This window comes from Schistocerca gregaria, chromosome 9 (genome assembly GCF_023897955.1).
Source record: "Schistocerca gregaria isolate iqSchGreg1 chromosome 9, iqSchGreg1.2, whole genome shotgun sequence".
Lineage (NCBI taxonomy): Eukaryota > Metazoa > Arthropoda > Insecta > Orthoptera > Acrididae > Schistocerca > Schistocerca gregaria.
In genome coordinates this window covers 94,633,775-94,646,907 of record NC_064928.1, presented here as the reverse complement: position 1 = coordinate 94,646,907, position 13,133 = coordinate 94,633,775, and the positions used below count along the sequence as shown (strand labels likewise).

Here is a 13,133-nt window from a genome sequence, read left to right as displayed (position 1 = left end):
TTTCACACCTACAGGAAAGAGACCGCCAGGGAGACCCAAGAAGCGCTGGAGGGATGGACTCTATGAGGATTTAAACCAAGTGTCAATAGATGTGGACGAATGGCGGATAGCAGCAATGGACAGAATACAGAGGAGGAGGAAACTTGTAGATGCGTGCGGTACACTGGGACTGATCACGTAGTAGTAGTAGTAGAACTGAACTCCGCAGACATGAACATTATTGAGCATATATGCGATGCCTCGAAACGTGCTGTTTAGAAGAGATCTCCACCGCCTCCAGCAGTGCAGGGTTCATGAGCCTCCAGCTCTCCTTCAGATATTTGTCAATTCCATGCCAAGTCGTGTTTCGGGGCTTCTGTGTGCTTGAGGGGGCCCTACACGTCATTAGGCAGGTGTACGTTTCTTTGGCTCTTCAATGTACGTGGCGCTGGTTGCGGTTTACAATCCAATATCTGCTTTCGAATGCTTTGTCCGACTATGGTGTGATGTAACTGAAATCTTCCTGCAATTTCTGGCCTTTTTCAAATATAACTCCCCCTCTTGTGTTTCTTCATTAGAGTATTCGGTATTACCATCTGAAATTTATTGCGGAACTCAGTCATTCTTTCCCCTCTCTGGTCCCAACTGCTAACAAGGGAACCTCCCCTTCGAACCCCCCTCAGATTTGGTTATAAGTTGGCACAGTGGCTAGGCCTTGAGAACTGAACACAGATTAATCGAGAAAACAGGAAGAAGTTGTGTGGAACTATGAAAAAAGTAAGCAAAATATACAAACTGAGTAGTCCATGGCAACATAGGCAATACCAAAGATCGTGTGAGCTCAGGAGCGCCGTGGTCACGTGGTTAGCGTGAGCAGCTGCGGAAAGAGAGGTCCTTGGTTCAAGACTTCCCTCGAGTGAAAAGTTTAATTTTTTATTTTCAGACAATTATTATCTGATAAACTCTTATGTTTTCATCACTTTTTTGGGAGTGATTATCACATCCACAAGAAAACCTAAATCAGGCGAGGTAGAAGAATCTTTTTACCCATTCGCCAAGTGTACAAGTTAGGTGGGTCGACAACATATTCCTGTCATGTGACGCACATGCCGCCACCAGTGTCGTATAGAATATATCAGATGTGTTTTCCTGTGGAGGAATCGGTCGACCTATGACCTTGCGATCAAATGTTTTCGGTTCCCATTGTAGAGGCACGTCCTTTCGTCTACTGATCGCACGGTTTTGCGGTGCGGTCGCAAAACACAGACACTAAACGTGTTACAGTGAACAGAGACGTCAATGAACGAACGGACGGACCATAGCTTTGCGAAAATAAAAAAGAGTAAACATTTCAGTCCAGGGAAGAATTGAACCAGGGACCTCTCGTTTCGCAGCTGCTCATGCAAACCACGCGACCAACGCCCTCCTGAGCTCTTTCTCTCCTTGATGTTGCCTATCTTCCACATGGGCTACTCAGTTTGTATATTTTGCTTATTTTTTTCATGGTTCCAGACAACTCCTTCCTGTTTTCTCGATTGATCTCAGTTTTTCAAGGCCTATCCACTGTGCCAACTTGTAACTAAATCTGAGGGGTGTGTGCTGCGGGGGGCATCACTTGTCCTGTGGCAGAATCGAAAGTATCTTTACATATATGGACCACAACAGCATCAGTGCGGGCCATCTGCATCCCTTCGTACCCGCTGTGTTTTCTGATGGCGATGTCATCCTCTAGCTGGATGGCTGTTAAGGACGAGAATTGAGCTACATTAGCTTCACGCGCGTGAGAGTGAATTCACGTTGGCGTGTCGGCCACCAAATTCGCCTGATCTGAGCCCGAAGGAATCCGTCTGGGACGCTACTGGGCACAAACTCCCCGCACAAAAACCGACGGCCCGTAATTTACGAGAAGTTACCTGTGCGCACACATCTGGAGGCTCCAGAAACCTACAGAGGACCTGCCAAGTCAGTACCTCGCACAATCGTTACTTTGCTACGTTCCAAAGGTAGACCAACAGCCTTCCGAAAAGTCTTTCCCTGATTACATAAACTGACAACTCAGGCTAGAAGTAAGATTCAAATGTGAAACTTGTGTCGACTTGTTCACAACTATTTACTTTGCTACGTTCTAAAGGTAGACCAACAGCCTACCGAAAAGTCTTTCCCTGATTAGATAAACTGATAACTCAGGCTACAAGTAAGATACAAATATGAAACTTGTGTCGACTTGTTCACAACTATTTACTTTGCTACGTTCCAAAGGTAGACCAACAGCCTACCGAAAAGTCTTTCCCTGATTACATAAACTGATAACTCAGGCTAGAAGTAAGATATAAATATGAAACTTGTGTCGACTTGTTCACAACTATTTACTTTGCTACGTTCTAAAGGTAGACCAACAGCCTACCGAAAAATCTTTCCCTGATTACATAAACTGATAACTCAGGCTAGAAGTAAGATACAAAAATGAAACTTGTGTCGACTTGTTCACAACTATTTACTTTGCTACGTTCCAAAGGTAGACCAACAGCCTACCGAAAAGTCTTTCCCTGATTACATAAACTGATAACTCAGGCTAGAAGTAAGCTACAAATATGAAACTTGTGTCGACTTGTTCACAACTATTTACTTTGCTACGTTCCAAAGGTAGACCAGCAGCCTACCGAAAAGTCTTCCCCTGATTACATAAACTGATAACTCAGGCTAGAAGTAAGATACAAATATGAAACTTGTGTCGACTTGTTCACAACTATCAAAGTTTTTTTCTGTTTTATGTTCGCAGTACGTAAATAGTGGATGAGGTGCTGAGCCCAGGGAGCCATATTAACCAATCAGGAGAAGGCACAGTGTGTCCTGTGGTACCATGAGACACGATCATCAACCACAGTGCAGAGACACTTCCAGACAACATTTGGAACGAATCCACTTGATGTCAGGACCATTAAAGCCTGGTATGAGAAGTTCAAGAACACAGGATCTGTTGCTGACCTTCCCAGGTCTGGTTGACCAAGAACCTCACCAGACAGGGCGGAAGGTGTGAGGCAGTCTTTTCTGCCAAGTCCGAAGAAATCGGTGCTCAGGGCCTCACGTGAATTACACATGCCAAAAAGCTCTCTACATGACATTTTACACAAACGTTTATTGTTTCGTGCATACAAAGTGCAAATCGTTCAGTCCTTGTTGCCCAATGACAGCACACGTCGATATCACTTTGCAGTCGAAATGCTATCACGTATTGAGGACGATCATGGTTGACGAATTGGCTTTCCCGACGAAGCGACCATTTTTGTCAGTGGAGAAGTGAGTCGCCATAATGTGCACATTTGGGGTTCACAAGCTCCTGGCGAGGTCATGGAGTGCACTAGAAGCAGTCCAAAGGTGAATGTTTGGTGCGCGCAGTTGCACAATCGAATTATCGGGCAATACTTCTTCACTGAGGCTGCCATAACATCTGCAGTGTATCTGTACATGTTGCAACTGTATGCTGTTCCTCAGCTGCTTCAGTATCACCTTCTTTCAGCAAGACGGTGCACCGCCACATTGGGGTTTGGACGTCCGTGCCTATCTCGATATGACCTTTCCTGGGCGATGGATTGGTCGTGATGGGCAACGGTTTGGCCTCCACGCTCTCCTGACATAACCCCATTAGACTTCTTTTTATGGGGCTATGTCAAGGACAAGGTCTACCGAACCAAATGTTGGAACCCTGCGACAACGGATAACCACAGTCGTTGAATCGATCCCTCCAGTGATGTTGGCTAATGTGTGGACGGAAATTGGATATCGCCTAGATGTGCTACGTGCTACGAAGGGTGCTCATGTGTGAAAAAAACTTTAATAGTTTATAAACAATTAGACACCAGTTTCATATTTGTATCTTACTTCTAGCCTGAGTTATCACTTTATGTAATCAGGGAACAACTTTTCGGACACCCTGTACAATGAATGTGAGCCGTGGCTGGGTCATGTTATGCATTCGATTATACCTTGATTGCTATTCTGTGTTTAGTCTCCCGAGGTTATCGCGATTGTTTGGGCCTTCAGCCTAATTAATGAACTGTTTTAAGATAAGGCCTTTTGGCCTTTTAAAAATTTGTTTTGGTTTGAGACTTAAGAGATGGGCGTTCAGCCTGAACAAGGAATTTGAGTTTTGACTTAATCTACCAGCCAGTCACGACTGTTCACATTGTGTCGCTTGGATTTCGATGTCGGCTGTTGGGACACTCCCGCGAGCAACAACTTGTGTTTTCAGTTAGCAAATTTTAGCCACCTTCCGGTGGAGTTTAAGTGTACTTGGCTATTTTGAACAGAGAGCGGAAACTTCTGCCTTGTGGTTGTTAACGTTCCGGTTACCTGCCCTGGCCGTTGACGTAAATTGAGGCACTGTATTTTCCTCATCGTGTTGTCGCTGTCTAATACGGTGTGTACTTTGACAGCTCAATGTATAATTGGTTGTGGGCGCCAATACCTTCTGCGTTGTTCCATTGAACTCCCTGTTTGTGCTGGGCTGGTGGGGCGGAATTTATCTTGCCGGTGGGTCCGCTGACTGTCTGCCGGTTGGGTTGTCGTCAGATCGAGAGTGGTTGGGCGGACTGCCTGTCTCACCTAAGCGAGCGTTAGTGTTTGAATTCCAGGTCGACCCTAGAAACTTCTGAGAGCCATTGGGTGTACTGACTTTTCTTATTTGTTCTTGTTGTTTGTATTTGTACGTCTTCTAGCCGATTTTTAACTTAAAGTAGTTTTGTTCTTAAGGTTTCAGATTGTTTGGGCTTTCAGCCTAAATAAAGAACTGTTTTAAGATAAGGCCTTGTGGCCTTTTAAAAATTTGGTTTGGTTTCAGATTTTAGTGATGGGCCTTCAGCCGATTTATAAATTAAAGTTGTTTTACTCTTGTGTGAGATTGATTGGGTCTTCAGGTTAATGAAAGACTGTTTTAAGATAAGGCCCTTCGGCCTTTTAAAAAAATTATTTTGGTTTGAGCCTTAAGTGATGGGCCTTCTGACAATTTTTATATTAAAGTTGTTTTGCTCTTAAGGTGTCAGATTGTTTGGGTCATCAGCCTAATTGAAGACTGTTTTAAGATAAGGCCTTTTGTTGTTGTTGCGGTCTTCAGTCCTGAGACTGGTTTGATGCAGCTCTCCATGCTACTCTATCCTGTGCAAGTTTCTTCATCTCCCAGTACCTACTGCAACCTACATCCTTCTGAATCTGTTTAGTGTATTCATCTCTTGGTCTCCCTCTACGATTTTTACTCTCCACGCTGCCCTCCAACACCAAATTGGTGATCCCTTGATGCCTCAGAACATGTCCTACCAACCGATCCCTTCTTCTGGTCAAGTTGTGCCACAAACTTCTCTTCTCCCCAATCCTATTCAATACTTCCTCATTAGTTACGTGATCTACCCATCTAATCTTCAGCATTCTTCTGTAGCACCACATTTCGAAAGCTTCTATTCTCTTCTTGTCCAAACTATTTATTGTCCATGTTCCACTTTCATACATAGCTACACTCCATACAAATACTTTCAGAAATGACTTCCTGACACTTAAATATATACTCGATGTTAACAAATTTCTCTTCTTCAGAAACACATTCCTTGCCATTGCCAGTCTACATTTTATATCCTCTCTACTTCGACCATCATCAGTTATTTTGCTCCCCAAATAGCAAAACTCCTTTACTACTTTAAGTGTCTCATTTCCTAATCTAATCCCCTCAGCATCACCCGACATATTCGACTACATTCCATAATCCTCGTTTTGCTTTTGTTGATGTTCATCTCATATCCTCCTTTCAAGACACTGTCCATTCCATTCAACTGCTCTTCCAAGTCCATTGCTGTCTCTGACAGAATTACAATGTCATCGGCGAACCTCAAAGTTTTTATTTCTTCTCCGTGGTTTTTTTACCTACTCCGAATTTTTCTTTTGTTTCCTTTACTGCTTGCTCAATATACAGATTGAATAACATCGGGGAGAGGCTACAACCCTGTCTTATTCCCTTCCCGACCACTGCTTCCCTTTCATGCCCGTCGACTCTTATAACTGCCATCTGGTTTCTGTACAAATTGTAAATAGCCTTCGCTCCCTGTATTTTACCCCTGCCACCTTTAGAATTTGAAAGAGAGTATTCCAGTCAACATTTTCACAAGCTTTCTCTAAGTCTACAAATGCTGGAAACATAGGTTTGCCTTTCCTTAATCTTTCTTTTAAGATAAGTCGTAGGGTCAGTATTGCCTCACGTGTTCCAGTGTTTCTACGGAATCCAAACTGATCTTCCCCGAGGTCGGCTTCTACTAGTTTTTACATTCGTCTGTAAAGAATTCGTGTTAGTATTTTCCAGCTGTGGCTTATTAAACTGATGGTTCGGTAATTTTCACATCTGTCAGTACCTGTTTTCTTTGGGATTGAAATTATTATATTCTTCTTGAAGTCTGAGGGTATTTCGCCTGTTTGAAACATCTTGTCTTGTGGCCTTGTGGCTTTTAAAAAAAATTATTTTGGTTTGAGTCTTAGGTGATGAGCCTTCAGCCGATTTTTAAATTAAAGCTGTTTTGCTCTTAAGGTGTCAGATTGTTTGGACCTTCAGCCTAAATAGAGAACTGTTTTAAGATAAGGCATTTTGGCCTTTTAAAAATTTGGTTTGTTTCAGACTTTAGTGATGGACCGTCAGCCAGTTTTTAAATTAAAGTTGTTTTACTCTTAAGGTGTGAAATTGTTTGGGCCCTCAGCCTAATTAAATACTGTTTTAGGATAAAGCCTTATGGCCTTTTAAAAAAATTATTTTGGTTTGAGTCTTAGGTGATGGGCCTTCAGTCGATTTTTAAATTAAAGTTGTTTTGCTGTTAAGGTGTCAGATTGTTTGGTCCTTCAGCCTAATTAAAGACCTGTTTTAAGATAAGGACTTTTGGCCTTTTAAAAATTTAATTTTGGTTTGAGTCTTAAGAGATGGGCGTTCAGCTGCTTTCTTTATTTCTATCAAACTTGTTTTGCTCTTAAGGTGTGAAATTGTTTGGGCCTTCAGCCTAATTGAAAGAACTGATTTAAGATAAGGCTTTCTGCCTTTTAAAATTCTGATTTTGGTTTGAGTCTTAGGTGATGGCCTTCAGCCGATTTATTGACTTTCAGAGTGGTATCGCCCTTAAGGCAAGAGATTGTATGGCACATTCAGCCGGTAAATTTATGCTGTATTTTTTTATATTTTCTTGGCCTTGTAATGTTTGGTCAAATAAATAAAGTTGTATGTTCGAGTATAACTGACAGCCGCTTATTGTGGCTCCCTTCCACAATTTAAACTACGTGTCCTCTCCTGCAGGTTTAGCAGGGCGTCTCAGAATGTAAAGGATGAGTAAGGGAACTTGGAGGTGCAAATATCAGAATCAACTTTTACGCTAATAATAAAATAAAGGATGAAACCGTCCATGGTATTAAAAATTACATTAAGCCGTACAATCGATCAGGGCTATACGAGTTTATGTGTAAATTGTGTTTGCAGATGTACAAGGGCCAAAGAAGAAGAAATTTCTGTATGCGATCTGTGAATACATGGAAAATCTTCGTTTATAACATCTATATAAATTCAGTAATAAACTACCTCACAAGTTGCTTCAAATGAAAGTGAAGATGCAGACACAGAACACAATTTTCAAATACTGTACTTAGACAACCAAGGCAAGAAAAAGAACTTTCACAAAGAAACAGAAAATGTATTCCCTCAAATACACATCCACAATCTGCTTCACAAATGATCAAACAGACCAAAATGTCTCAAAGAAATTTCCTTAATTTACTTATACAAAGTAAACAGTTATAAAGTATTGAAAAAAACGTGAAAGTAGTGGTAAATAAAAGGCCACAATTTTATGTACTCTTTGCAGCGTGAAAACTCAGTAATTTATTGGCAAAAACGTAACAGTAATAAATAAAGGACCAGAATTTTACGTCCTCCTCCCAATGTGACAATTTAGCAGCTGTCTGGAATGTTAGTGATTAATTCGTACTTTAATCAACTTAAAGTTTTACTCCTCTAATTTATTAAATGTGTGTAAAGTTTGTGATATTACTTTCTGTACGTAAAATACGCCATATAAATTTCCTAAAATTCAGTCTAATGTGGCCATCATTCTGTTAATGGATAACTAAAATGCCAGGTAGCTAACCATTCGCATTAGATATCAGTACAGCCATTTTATATCAGTTATCTGATTGGACATATTAACATGGAAAGTTGCATCAAACCAGTGTTCAGACTGAAAACAACAACAATAAACGAACTTCTCTCTTACATGTATTTGCATTGGTTTTCAGGTTTTGGGGATGAAATACAATGATGTTGATAAGAGGATTAAGAAATTGAACGAAGCTAATTCCAATGAAACCACTGGAGGCCGAAAGTCCTATTATCAAAGAGATTAACTATTATTAATTTATTCATGTTAACGATGACTGAGTTTCGTGCTTGTCGATTGAAATACTTCGAGAATTACAGCAACCATCTACTTTTTATTTCGCTATGTTAACACTGTGTTGGGTTTTCAGCCATACACATTTGGAGTATTACATTTACATCTATTTGTCAATATGACAGTTTTGGCTACTGAATTTTTGTTGGAGCTGACTTAATACAAAAGAAAATTCCTTTACCTACGAGGTTTCCCAGAATATGTATTGACTTTCAGTTAAAAGTTACGTATACTTACCTTTACTCTGTGACTTGTAGCTCCTTTCCTCACGTTTATCTGCGTAATACACACACTGTTACGTTCGTGGTTGCAACATACCATGTTGCCGACTTTGGTGATTGTGTACATCGGAAACTGCTTCTAAAGTCAAGCAACAGTTTTTTTATTTGTCCTGTACTAGCACTGATACATTCAGAACTATTTTAAAGCCATCAGTGGCTCCACCATTAGCTACATAATCGCTTACGTCAATTACTAACAGCGTACACACAGTTTCATATCATTACCAAAAACGTACAGGCCAACCTTGATATACAGGTAGTGCTAGTTATTACAGGACATTTTGCTTTTTTCCACTCATACAGTGACAAAATTAAACACAACTGAGTTTAGAAATAGTCTGTAATTATTCAAGGAAATTTTAAGTTGACTTTACTTGCAATTCCTGACGCACAGAAAGAAATACGTGAGCTACATGGTGAAAGCTGAGATAAAAATGTGAAGCAAACGTATGATTTTTGTGCATAAAATTGCAAAACAATGGGTTTCACGTTACGGAACAAAAGTATGTGCACTTGACTATCAATTAAATAGAAAAATGCAACTCGCGGAATTTCTTTAGTGGTGCTACAGGATAATTCTGAAGATTTTATGGATAAATCTGCAATCTAATAGTGATCTAAAGAATCGATTTGTGGAGAGAAGAATATTGAGGCAAAACGTGTGTGAAAGAAGAGGTCAGTTGATGGGACACATCTGGAACCGTCAATCTGATGATAGAGGGGAGAGTATGTGGGGAAGGGGGGGGGATAAAAATTGTATGGTGAGACAAGAGCTGAACACAGAGAATATAGAGATGCAGGTTACAGAAGTTGTTCGGATATGAGGAGGCTTGTACTAAATGAACAAAAAGATAAGATAGAAATCACGCTAGGTTCTTACAAGGAAACTCTGCAGTTCTTAACAATACAGCAGTTTGTTAAAGAAATACGGCGTAGAAACATCGAATTATGAGGTAATAACCAATTCTGAAATTTTACTGCATAAACAGTGAAAATTAGCAAGCACTCAACTTTTTAAGTTTAAAAAATGTTTGAAATTACGTGTAAATTTTTGCTGGAAGTCGCGAAATCTTCTTGTTGTCAAATATTGAATCAACATAGTAGTCTGCGTGATTTGTGCGTCATACTTTAGGCTGCCTCGAGACTGTTTCTAACTGCAGGTTACTTTACTGACTGCAGCAAACCGTTAACGAAAGATGAGTACATAATGACAGCATTTTTAATTTCTAAATTCTGTCAATAACTGTACGAAATATTGAAGTTCAAATTTTTCTTGCTGCTGGAAGCCGTTAGACAAAGAACTTTCTATTGGGTCTGTGATGTTTAGTAACATGCATCACATATAAACACAAATGTATAATTTCAGAGTAAGTTCACCAAACACAAGCTGAGTTAAAAAAAAAAAAAAAAAGAAAACGAAACGTATCTGGAACATAAACAGAGACTTTCAGCAAGACATAGGTGTTTTAATTTACTACGGTATCAGAATATTCATATTTTTAAAATTTTAATTTTTTAAGGCCTGCAGTCTCGACGTGCTTTAAGAATGAAAACGTGGTCCAATTATGTTGCATTCTTTTTATTATCCGTCGAATTGGTCTTTGGTCATTTTCAAGCACACATCTTAAGCTGCCGGCTTCGTGTTCACATGTAATACATCCTCAGTAAACGTGGACAGGTATAAACCGTATTTCTGTGCGTATGTGGCACAAAAACAATACTACAATGTACACGATTGGCAGCTTTCTCTTTGTGTCGGCTACTGGACGCAGTCACATACACTCCTGCGTTAGTTTCGTGCCACGCACACACACATATAAATACGGTTTGCACCTGTCCACATGTAACTGAGATGTATTAGAGTGTGAAAAGAAGCTTAAGATATGTATTGGCGAATACCACAGGCAATGAAAAGCATACACGTAACTTCACATTTCCATTATGCTTATAACTCTCACTAACGTCTGAATTATGTGTGTTGGAGTTTCGGAGGCATGCTGCGTCCAACAACGTCTGACTACTTACGTGTGCCGCCATGGGGATGGTCGCCTGCGGTGACGCGCCGAGGCGTCGACGTCGGCGCTGTTCTGGTCCCTAGCAGGGAAGCCAGCGGGACTGAATTGCCGCGCGCCGCCGGGGACTTCCCCGCGCCACCGGGGAATTCCCCGCGCCGCCGCGGGACTTCCCCCGTCCCGCCACGGGTCATCCCCGGCCCCGCGCCGGGGAGGTCCCCGGCGCCGCTGGCCGGTGGTGGCCGCTGCTGTCCGCCCCCAGGATCCCGCCGCCGCCGTCTGCGGAGATGCGGCTCCGCGCGCCGCCCTATATACCCTGGGAGAGGCGCCCCCGTCGCCCACGCGCGCGCGATTCCGGGAAACGTGATGGGCGGGGCATCGTGACCTACAAGGCGCGCGGCCAATGGCGCGCGGGCGCCGGCAGCTCCGCCCACGAGGCGCGGCCGCAGTGGGTGTCCACCGGTCATGCGCCGTCGCGAAGGGGCGTGGCTACCTTTCCCCGGCGACCAATAGAGGCGCAGTACCTCGGGCTCCGGACAGGTGGAGAGAGACGTCACCGGACGGACTGGAATCTGCTCTAATCGAATCACTGCAAAACGACTCGACGTCGACAACTATTAGCTCGCACAGATCGTAATTCAGTTGCGCGCTCTCGAGCGCCCTGCAGCGTTAGTCAAAGCTCGGTAACTGTCAGAGCAGGGATTAGCCTAACATCGACATTCACTACAGGAATGAGACGGGCAAGTACGATGACGCTATGGAAAAATGCCTCCGAGTTTCTTTTTATGTAAAAACTGTTAAGCTTTTCTAAGCGAAAAAAAGTAATTAACATTCTAAATTTTTATTCCTCTTAAAGAGGCTCAAATTGTGTGCAACGGCAGCGCATGAGAAACAGCTGCGGTGTCCACCCACTTATAATCATAAATGACGAAGAGTTAATAATTTTTTATGGGCTCGTAAAACTGAATTTTTCAGCGGGCTCGTAATATAAACTCAGCAACCTTTTTTTTAAAAAAAAATTAATAATACACGCGTCGCGTATAAAACGCATCCAGGAATGCAAAGGCGCGCGCTGCAGTATTTTTTATTTCAAATTCTAGTGGCGCCGCTGGTGGCCTGCAGCCTAAAATAGCATTGCTGGTGTGGGGACTGCTCAGTCAACGAGGTCACGAGAAATTTCCGCTATTCAGTCCGAGCTTCTGCCCATTCATTCTCACGCAAAGAAACGTTTGTAACTCTATGTAGATCTCCGCAGATGCCTCTATCGTGTACCAAAAACTGTTGTTAGCTGCGGGGGCCATATTAATGATGAGCGTTCGGACGAAAGGCTGTGCCGAATCTGAAGGATATAAGGTTTAAAAAGACGAAGATGCGCAGACAGTCTCATGAGTCAAGCCGTCATATCCACCTGCTTAATACCACGTTGGTCCACCGACAGAACGCAATACAACAGCTTCTTCGATGACTTTTTGAAATTTCACATAACAAATTCTATAGACTAATTAAAACAACATATTAAATGGTTTCATAGCTCGGCAGCTAAAAACGTGAAACAAAAGTTATTAACATTCTAAATTTTTATTCGTCTGTGTTGTGTGCAACGGTAGCGCGTGAGAAACAGCTGCGGTGTCCACCCCCTTATAAATGACGAAGAGATAATTTTTATAACTAACTCACTCACTCACTGGTCATACCGGACTCGAGAGTCCATTATCGCAGCAACGTATTTTCGCCATCTGCCCCTGTCTTGGGCTATTTCCTCCCATTCACCTGCAATACCTAGGCTCCTCAAATCAGCCTTCACATTGTCCTCCCATCTACGCCTCGGTCTCCCCACAGGACGTTTTCCCTCTAGGTGCCCTACCAGTACTCTGTGCGCTGGCCTGCCCTCATCCATTCGAGCTACGTCACCCGCCCATCGCAGCCTACGTCATTTAATAATACTGATTATGTCAGGGCTTGAATAGAGTTCGTGAACCTCTTCGTTGTGCAGTTTTCGCCACTCTCCGCCAATGTCATCCCTTATTGCTCCGAAAATTTTCCTCAATATTTTGTTAAAAAAAATAATGGTTCAAATGGCTCTGAGCACTATGGGACTTAACTTCTGAGGTCATCAGTCCCATAGAGCTTAGAACAACTTAAACCTAAGTAACCTAAGGACATCACACACACCCATGCCCGAGGCAGGATTCGAACCTGCGCCCTTAGCGGCCGCTCGGTTCCAGACTGGAGCGCCTAGAACCGCTCGGCCACCCCAGCCGGCTGTTTTCAAATACTCGAATAGCTTTCCATTTTGAACAGTGAGAGACCAACTCTCACACACATACAGCATAACTGGTAGAATAATAGTTTTGTGTACTCTAATCTTTAAATTCCTAGACAATATCCGTGTTGAAAGTAAT

At 42.3% G+C, this 13,133-nt stretch overlaps 1 protein-coding gene across 2 annotated transcripts in view; it reads right to left on the bottom strand.

Annotated features, from left to right (window-relative positions):
- Positions 1–13,133, bottom strand: part of LOC126291913 (arylalkylamine N-acetyltransferase 1) — a 381,277-nt gene that overhangs the window by 57,968 nt on the left and 310,176 nt on the right. Inside the window, exon 1 of one of the 2 annotated variants that reach the window (XM_049985648.1) lies at positions 10,745–11,008. The exons of the other annotated variant lie outside the window; for it this stretch is intronic. The gene's annotated coding sequence lies outside the window, so the exon portion shown is untranslated. Of the gene's footprint in view, positions 1–10,744; positions 11,009–13,133 lie in introns of those variants that run through there. 2 annotated transcript variants of the gene reach the window in all.